Below are 10,252 nucleotides of genomic sequence, written 5' to 3' on the forward strand. Positions count from 1 at the left end.
GAAAGCTAATGCACGCACTCTTGTCACAGTGCTGCCAATCACCGGTTTGGTTCCCTCCCCTACCGGAATAGAATCACTCTTTTGCGTCTGTCACTAACGCCCAGTAGGTTACAGGTTTGAAGCACGTCACAGTCATTCAATCATTGAATCCTACTCAGAATACCACAGACAAGGTTAGACCTTCCGGATTCTCTTGAATGCCGCCATCAGTTCTTGCCTATACCACGAAGACTCTGATCTCACGGAATGGTTGGCTCGTTTGTCAGGCGAGCACTCGGTTGTCAGGCGATCAACCATGCATCGTGCAATCAGGAATCCAAGAGATATTCACTAAGCCTCAGATGCTTGTAGAACAAGAATGGTTGTCAGTCACCTTGTTCATGGGTGAGAATGGTGATGGGCGTCAATCATCACCTTCATCATGTTGAAGAACAAGTGATATCTTGGACAAAGAACAAGCGGAATTGAATGGAAGAACCATAGTAATTGCATTAATACTCGAGGTACAGCAGAGCTCCACACCTTAATCTATGGTGTGTAGAAACTCCACCGTTGAAAATACATAAGCATAAGGTCTAGGCATGGCCGAATGGCCAGCCTCCCAAAGGTCTAAGATAGCATACAACAAAGATAGCTACCAAAAGTCCTAGATGTCTCTATACAATAGTAAAAGGTCCTACTTATAGAAAACTAGTACATAGATGAGTAAATGTCATAAAAATCCACTTCCGGGCCCACTTGGTGTGTGCTTGGGCTGAGCAATGAAGCAATTTCGTGTAGAGACTCTCCTTGGAGTTAAACGCCAACTTTAGTGCCAGTTTGGGCGTTTAACTCCCAATTAGGTGCCAGTTCCGGCGTTTAACGCAGGAATTTCTTGAGGTGACTTTGAACGCCGGTTTGGGCCATCAAATCTTGGGCAAAGTATGGACTATTATATATTGCTGGAAAGCCCAGGATGTCTACTTTCCAACGCCGTTGAGAGCGCGCCAATTGGGCTTCTGTAGCTCCAGAAAATCCACTTCGAGTGCAGGGAGGTCAGAATCCAACAGCATCTGCAGTCCTTTTGAGTCTCTGGATCAGATTTTTGCTCAGGTCCCTCAATTTCAGCCAGAAAATACCTGAAATCACAGAAAAACACACAAACTCATAGTAAAAACTAATAAAAATATACTAAAAACTAACTAGATCATACTAAAAATATACTAAAAACAATGCCAAAAAGTATACAAATTATCCGCTCATCACAACACCAAACTTAAATTGTTGCTTGTCCCCAAGCAACTGAAAATCAAATAAGATAAAAAGAAGAAAATATGCAATGAACTCCAAAAACATCTATGAAGATCAGTATTAATTAGATGAGCGGGGCTTTTAACTTTTTGTCTCTGAATAGTTTTGGCATCTCACTCTATCCCTTGTAATTCAGAATGATTGGCTTCTTTAGGAACTTAGAATCCAGATAGTGTTAATGATTCTCCTAGTGAAGTATGATGATTCTTGAACATAGCTATTTATTGAGTCTTGGCTGTGGCCCAAAGCACTCTGTCTTCCAGTATTACCACCGGATACATACATGCCACAGACACATAATTGGGTGAACCTTTTCAGATTGTGACTCAGCTTTGCTAAAGTCCCCAATTAGAGGTGTCCAGGGTTCTTAAGCACACTCTTATTGCCTTGGATCACAACTTTATTTCTTTCTTTTTCTTTCTTTTTCTTTCTTTTTTTTTTTCGTTTGCTTTTTCCCCTTTTTTTTTTGTTTGTATTCACTGCTTTTTCTTGCTTCAAGAATCATTTTTAATGATTTTTCAGATCCTCAGTAACATGTCTCCTTTTTCATCATTCTTTCAAGAGCCAACATCCATGAACCACAAATTCAAAAGACATATGCACTGTTCAAGCATACATTCAGAGAACAAAAGTGTTGCCACCACATCAAAATAATTAAACTATTATAAAATTCAGAATTCATGCAATTCTTTCCTTTTCAATTAAGCACGTTTTTATTCAAGAAAGGTGATGGATTCATAGGACATTCATAACTTTAAGGCATAGACACTAAGACACTAATGATCACAAGACACAAACATGGATAACCATAAGCATAAAAATCGAAAAACAGAAGAATAAAGGACAAGGAAATCAAGGAACGGGTCCACCTTAGTGATGGCGGCTCTTTCTTGCTCTTGAAAATCCTATGGAGTGCTTGAGCTCCTCAATGTCTCTTCCTTGTCTTTGTTGCTCCTCCCTCATGATTCTTTGGTCTTCTCTAATTTCATGGAGGAGAATGGAGTGTTCTTGATGCTCCACCCTTAGTTGTCCCATGTTGTAACTCAATTCTCCTAGGGAGGTGTTTACTTGCTCCCAATAGTTTTGTGGAGGAAAGTGCATCCCTTGAGGCATCTCAGGGATCTCATGATGAGAGGGGTCTCTTGTGTGCTCCATCCTTTTCTTGGTAATGGGCTTATCCTCATCAATGGTGATGTCTCCTTCTATGTCAACTCCAACTGAATAACAGAGGTGACAAATGAGATGAGGAAAGGCTAACCTTGCCAAGGTGGAGGTCTTGTCTGCCACCTTATAGAGTTCTTGGGCTATAACCTCATGAACCTCTATTTCTTCTCCAGTCATGATGCTATGAATCATGATGGCCCGGTCTATGGTAACTTCGGACCGGTTGCTAGTGGGAATGATTGAGCGTTGTATGAACTCTAACCATCCTCTAGCCACGGGCTTGAGGTCATGCCTTCTCAATTGAACCGGCTTTCCTCTTGAATCTTGCTTCCATTGTGCGCCCTCTTCACATATGGTTGTGAGGACTTGGTCCAACCTTTGATCAAAGTTGACCCTTCTAGTGTAAGGGTGCTCATCTCCTTGCATCATAGGCAAGTTGAACGCCACCCTCACACTCTCCGGACTAAAATCCAAGTATTTCCCCCGAACCATAGTGAGATAATTCTTTGGATTCGGGTTCACACTTTGGTCATGGTTCTTGGTGATCCATGCATTGGCATAGAACTCTTGAACCATCAAGATTCCGACTTGTTGAATGGGGTTGGTGAGTACTTCCCAACCTCTTCTTCGGATCTCATGGCGGATCTCTGGATATTCACCCTTTTTGAGTGAAAAGGGGACTTCGGGGATCACCTTCTTCAAGGCCACAACTTCATAGAAGTGGACTTGATGCACCCTTGAGAGGAATCTATCCATCTCCCATGACTCGGAGGTGGAAGCTTTTGCCTTCCCTTTCCTCTTTCTAGAGGTTTCTCCGGCCTTGGATGCCATAAATGGTTATGAAAAAGCAACGCTTTTACCACACCAAACTTAAAATGTTTGCTCGTCCTCGAGCAAAAGAAGAAAGAAGAGAGTAGAAGAAGAAGAAATGAGGAAGAGGGGGAAGGTGGTGTGTTCGGCCAAGAAGGGTGGGTTTGGGAGGGAAAGTGGTTTGAATTTGAAGGGTGAGGTTGGTGGGGATTTATGAAGGATGGATGTGAGTGGTGAAGAGAAAGATGGGATTTGATAGGGGAAGGGTTTTTGGGGAAGAGGTATTGAGGTGATTGGTGAATGGGGGAAGAAGAGAGAGAGTGATGGTGGGGTCCTGTGGGGTCCACAGATCCTGTGGTGTCAAGGAAAAGTCATCCCTGCACCAAATGTTGCTCAAAATCACGTTTTGAGCTATTTCTGGCGTTAAACGCCGGGCTGGTGCCCATTCCTGGCGTTTAACGCCAGGTTGTTGCCCTTTACTGGCGTTTAACGCCAGTCTGGTGCCCCTTTCTGGCGTTAAACGCCCAGAATGGTGCCAGACTGGGCGTTAAACGCCCAACAGCTAGTATTACTGGCGTTTGAACGCCAGCTTCTTCTCCTCCAGGGTGTGCTGTTTTTCTTCCTGTTTTTCATTCTGTTTTTGCTTTTTTTTTTCATTGTTTTTGTGACTTCTTATGATCATCAACCTACAAAAAAGATAAAATATCAAAAGAAAATAGTTAACCATAAAACATTGGGTTGCCTCCCAACAAGCGCTTCTTTAATGTCATTAGCTTGACAGAGGACTCTCATGGAGCCTCAGAAGTACTCAGAACCGTGTTGGAACCTCCCAACACCAAACTTAGAGTTTGAATGTGGGGGTTCAACACCAAACTTAGAGTTTGGTTGTGGCCTCCCAACACCAAACTTAGAGTTTGACTGTGGGGGCTCTGCTTGGCTCTGTTTTGAGAGAAGTTCTTCATGCTTCCTCTCCATGATGATAGAGGGATGTCCTTGGGCCTTAAACACCAAGGATTCTTCATTCACTTGAATGATCAACTCTCCTCTATCAACATCAATCACAGCCTTTGCTGTGGCTAGGAAGGGTCTGCCAAGGATGATGGATTCATCCATGCACTTCCCAGTCTCTAGGACTATGAAGTCAGTAGGGATGTAATGGTCTTCAATCTTCACCAAAACATTCTCTACAAGTCCATGAGCTTGTTTTCTTGAATTATCTGCCATCTCTAATGAGATTCTTGCAGCTTGCACCTCAAAGATCCCTAATTTTTCCATTACAGAGAGGGGCATGAGGTTTACACTTGACCCTAAGTCACACAAGGCCTTCTTGAAGGTCATGGTGCCTATGGTACAAGGTATAGAAAACTTCCCAGGATCCTGCCTCTTTTGAGGCAGTTTCTGCCTAGACAAGTCATTCAGTTCTTTGGTGAGCAAGGGTGGTTCATCCTCCCAAGTCTCATTTCCAAATAACTTGTCATTCAGTTTCATGATTGCTCCAAGGTATTTAGCAACTTGCTCTTCAGTGACATACTCATCCTCTTCAGAGGAAGAATACTCATCAGAGCTCATGAATGGCAGAAGTGAGTCCAATGGAATCTCCATGGTCTCATTTTGAGCCTCAGATTCCCATTGTTCCTCATTGAGGAACTCAGAGGAGATTGGTACACGCCCACTGAGGTCTTCCTCAGTGGCGTCCTCCTCCTCTCTTTCCTCTCCATATTCGGCCATGTCTATGGCTTTGCACTCTCCTTTTGGATTTTCTTCTGTATTACTTGGGAGAGTGCTAGGACGGAGTTCAGTAACTTTCTTGCTCAGCTGACCCACTTGTCCTTCCAAATTTCTGATGGAGGACCTTGTTTCATTCATGAAACTTTGAGTGGTCTTTATTAGATCAGAGACCATTGTTGCTAAGTCAGAAGTATTCTGCTTAGAACTCTCTGTCTGTTGCTGAGAAGATGATGGAAAAGGCTTGCCATTGCTAAACATGTTTCTTCCACCATTATTGTTATTGAAACCTTGTTGAGGTCTCTCTTGATTCTTCCATGAGAAATTGGGGTGATTTCTCCATGAAGAATTGTAGGTGTTTCCATAGGGTTCTCCTAGGTAATTCACCTCTTCCATTGAAGGGTTCTCAGGATCATAGGCTTCTTCCTCAGATGAAGCTTCCTTAGTACTGCTTGGTGCATTTTGTATTCCAGACAGACTTTGAGAAATCAAATTGACTTGTTGAGTCAATATCTTGTTCTGAGCCAATATGGCATTCAGAGTGTCAATCTCAAGAACTTCTTTCTTCTGACTAGTCCCATTGTTCACAGGATTTCTTTCAGAAGTGTACATGAATTGGTTATTTGCAACCATCTCAATTAGCTCTTGAGCCTCTGTAGGCGTCTTCTTCAGATGAAGAGATCCTCCAGCAGAGCTATCCAAAGACATCTTGGATAGTTCAGAGAGACCATCATAGAAAATACCTATGATGCTCCATTCAGAAAGCATGTCAGATGGACATTTTCTGATTAATTGTTTGTATCTTTCCCAAGCTTCATAGAGGGATTCTCCATCCTTCTGTCTGAAGGTTTGGACTTCCACTCTAAGCTTACTCCATCTTTGTGGTGGAAAGAACTTTGCCAAGAAGGCATTGACTAGCTTTTCCCAAGAGTCCAGGCTTTCTTTAGGTTGAGAATCCAACCATATTCTAGCTCTGTCTCTTACAGCAAAAGGGAATAGCATCAGTCTATAGACCTCAGGGTTAACCCCATTAGTCTTGACTGTGTCACAGATTTGCAAGAATTCAGCTAAGAACTGATGAGGATCTTCCATTGGAAGTCCATGGAACTTGCAATTCTGTTGCATTAGAGAAACTAATTGAGGCTTAAGCTCAAAGTTGTTTGCTCCAATGGCAAGGATAGAGATGCTTCTCCCATAGAAATCAGGAGTAGGTGCAGTGAAGTCACCCAGCACCTTCCTTGCATTGTTGGCATTGTTGTTGTTTTCGGCTTCCATGTGTTCTTCTTCCTTGAAGAATTCGGTCAGGTCCTCTAAAGAGAGTTGTGCCTTGGCTTCTCTTAGCTTTCTCTTCAAGGTTCTCTCGGGTTCAGGGTCAGCTTCAACAAGAATGCCTTTGTCTCTGCTCCTGCTCATATGAAAGAGAAGAGAAACAGAAAGTGTGGAATCCTCTATGTCACAGTATAGAGATTCCTTGAAATGTCAGAGGAAAAGAGAAATAGAAAGAAGAAGGAGAAGAAGAATTCGAACTTTAATTAGATAAGGTTCGAATTGTGCATTTAGAAGGAGTGGTACTCCATAAATAGAAGGATGTGGGAAGGAGGGAAGAGAATTTTCGAAAATTCATTTAAAAGATTTTGAAAACATTTTGAAAATTTGACTGATAATTTTCGAAAATTAAAAGTGAAAAAGAAATCAAGTGATTTTTGAAAAAGATTTTGAAATTAGAAATTAAAAGATTTGATTGAAAACTATTTTGAAAAAGATGTGGTCAAAAAGATTTAATTGAAAAGTTATGGTTTTAAAAAGATGTGATTGAGAAGATATGATTTGAAAACAATTTTAAAAGATATGATTTGAAAACAATTTGAAAAGATATGATTTAAAAATTAATGACTTGCCTAACAAGAAAAGATATGATTCAAACATTAAACCTTTCTCAACAGAAAAGGTAACAATCTTGAAATTTTGAATCAAATCATTAATTGTTAGTAAGTATCTTTGAAAAAGGAAAGAAATTAATTTTGAAAACATTTGATTGAAAAGATATGATTTGAAAAAGATTTGATTTTGAAAAACTTTGAAAACTTAGAAAAATTTGATTTTGAAAAACAAAATCTTCCCCCTAGCACCATCCTGGCGTTAAACGCCCAGAATGGTATACATTCTGGCGTTTAACGCCCAAAATGCTACCTCTTTGGGCGTTAAACGCCCAACCAGGTGCCCTGGCTGGCGTTTAAACGCCAGTCTGCCTTCTTCACTGGGCATTTTTGAATGCTCAGCTTTTTCTGTATAATTCCTCTGCAGTATGTTCTGAATCTTCAATTCTTTGTATCATTGACTTGAAAAGACACAAATTAAAAATATTTTTGGATTTTTAATAATCAAAATGCAAAAGGAATCAATTAACAATGCATGCAAGACACCAAACTTAGCAGTTTGTATACTACTGACACTAACAATATGAGAATGCATATGAGACACACAAAATGCTTCAAGTCAATAGAATTCAAAGATTAGAACACAAAAATCATCAAGAATTACTTGAGGATCCTTAAGACACATGAATGAATGCATGCAATTGACACCAAACTTAAGATGAGACACTAGACTTAAGCAGGAAACATCAAATATTTTTGGTTTTTATGATTTTGTAAAAATTTTTTTTTTTCGAAAATTAAGTGGGAAAAGGTATCAAAATCCTTGATGAGAATTCCAGGAATCAGTGCAATGCTAGTCTAAGACTCCGGTCCAGGAATTAGACATGGCTTCACAGCCAGCCAAGCTCTCAAAGAAAGCCTCGGTCCAAAACACTAGACATGACCAAAGGTCAGCCAAATCTTAGCAGATCACTGCTCCAAGAGCAAAATTGATGAGAATCAACAAGCTCTTGTGGTGATAAGTTGAAACCTCGGTCCAATCAGATTAGACATGGCCTCTCAGCCAGCCAGATTTCAACAAATCATCATGAAACTCTAGAATTCATCTTCAAGAATTTCGAAAAAAAAAATACCTAATCTAAGCAACAAGATAAACCGTCAGTTGTCCAAACTAGAACAATCCCAGGCATTGTTACCAAAAGCTTGCTCAAAACTTGAACAATCCCCGGCAACGGCGCCAAAAACTTGGTTGCGCGAAATTGTGAACAATACTTTTCACAACTCTCATAATCCCTGGTCATGAACTCCAAAAACTTGGTGGTTCAATTCCATGGCATTACACAACTTCGCACAACTAACCAGCAAGTGCACTGGGTCGTCCAAGTAATACCTTACGTGAGTAAGGGTCGATCCCACGGAGATTGTTAGCATTGAAGCAAGCTATGGTCATCTTGTAAATCTTAGTCAGGCAAACTCAAATGTATATGGTGATGAACGAAAATAATATAAAGATAAAGATAGTGATACTTATGTATATCATTGGTGTAAGAGCTTCAGACAAGTGTATGAAGATGCCTTCCCTTCCGTCTCTCTGCTTTCCTACTGCCTTCTTCCAATCCTTTCTTACTCCTTTCCATGGCAAGCTCGTGTAGGGTTTCACTGTTGTCAGCAGCTACCTCCCATCCGCGCAGTGAAAGCTAATGCACGCACTCTTGTCACAGTGCTGCCAATCACCGGTTTAGTTCCCTCCCCTACCGGAATAGAATCACTCTTTTGCGTCTGTCACTAACGCCCAGTAGGTTACAGGTTTGAAGCACGTCACAGTCATTCAATCATTGAATCCTACTCAGAATACCACAGACAAGGTTAGACCTTTCGGATTCTCTTGAATGCCGCCATCAGTTCTTGCCTATACCACGAAGACTCTGATCTCACGGAATGGTTGGCTCGTTTGTCAGGCGAGCACTCGGTTGTCAGGCGATCAACCATGCATCGTGCAATCAGGAATCCAAGAGATATTCACTAAGCCTCAGATGCTTGTAGAACAAGAATGGTTGTCAGTCACCTTGTTCATGGGTGAGAATGGTGATGGGCGTCAATCATCACCTTCATCATGTTGAAGAACAAGTGATATCTTGGACAAAGAACAAGCGGAATTGAATGGAAGAACCATAGTAATTGCATTAATACTCGAGGTACAGCAGAGCTCCACACCTTAATCTATGGTGTGTAGAAACTCCACCGTTGAAAATACATAAGCATAAGGTCTAGGCATGGCCGAATGGCCAGCCTCCCAAAGGTCTAAGATAGCATACAACAAAGATAGCTACCAAAAGTCCTAGATGTCTCTATACAATAGTAAAAGGTCCTACTTATAGAAAACTAGTACATAGATGAGTAAATGTCATAAAAATCCACTTCCGGGCCCACTTGGTGTGTGCTTGGGCTGAGCAATGAAGCAATTTCGTGTAGAGACTCTCCTTGGAGTTAAACGCCAACTTTAGTACCAGTTTGGGCGTTTAACTCCCAATTAGGTGCCAGTTCCGGCGTTTAACGCTGGAATTTCTTGAGGTGACTTTGAACGCCGGTTTGGGCCATCAAATCTTGGGCAAAGTATGGACTATTATATATTGCTGGAAAGCCCAAGATGTCTACTTTCCAACGCCGTTGAGAGCGCGCCAATTGGGCTTCTGTAGCTCCAGAAAATCCACTTCGAGTGCAGGGAGGTCAGAATCCAACAGCATCTGCAGTCCTTTTGAGTCTCTGGATCAGATTTTTGCTCAGGTCCCTCAATTTCAGCCAGAAAATACCTGAAATCACAGAAAAACACACAAACTCATAGTAAAGTCCAGAAAAGTGAATTTTAACTAAAAACTAATAAAAATATACTAAAAACTAACTAGATCATACTAAAAATATACTAAAAACAATGCCAAAAAGTATACAAATTATCCGCTCATCACTCCTTCAACAAAAAGTGGGATTAGTTGGACGAGGTTGTGAGAGTGTATATTTTCTCATCTCTGTGTTTATAGGATTCATGTTAGTTTCAAGGTTCTAAGGCAGCTGTTGCAAAGGTCCATATGTTATTAATTGCAAGAACCCTTTTTCCATTAGTTAGAACGAACCGTTTTACTATTTTTATTTCGTGTAGACTTAATGCATAACGAGTATATTTGGTGGTTATTCTGTAATCTACGATATAGATTAATAAATTTGTACCTTATTTCTAAATCCTTCACTGTATAGTTTTTCGGTACGTAGTTGTTCGTTATAGACACTGTTTACACGTATTCTTAATGAACTAAAAGGGATGTTCATTTTCATAGGTAATCATATGTTCATGTTTACTCTAAGCATGGATCGTTACCCGTTAGTACTCGTGT

At 40.8% G+C, this 10,252-nt stretch overlaps 1 non-coding gene across 1 annotated transcript; it reads left to right on the top strand.

The window, feature by feature from the left end:
• Positions 1–5,755: 5,755 nt before the first annotated feature.
• Positions 5,756–5,859, top strand: LOC130958251 (small nucleolar RNA R71). The gene has a single exon (XR_009077383.1). It is a non-coding gene; the product is annotated as a small nucleolar RNA R71 (small nucleolar RNA).
• The last annotated feature ends 4,393 nt before the right edge of the window (positions 5,860–10,252 follow it).

Source organism: Arachis stenosperma, chromosome 10 (assembly GCF_014773155.1).
Source record: "Arachis stenosperma cultivar V10309 chromosome 10, arast.V10309.gnm1.PFL2, whole genome shotgun sequence".
Lineage (NCBI taxonomy): Eukaryota > Viridiplantae > Streptophyta > Magnoliopsida > Fabales > Fabaceae > Arachis > Arachis stenosperma.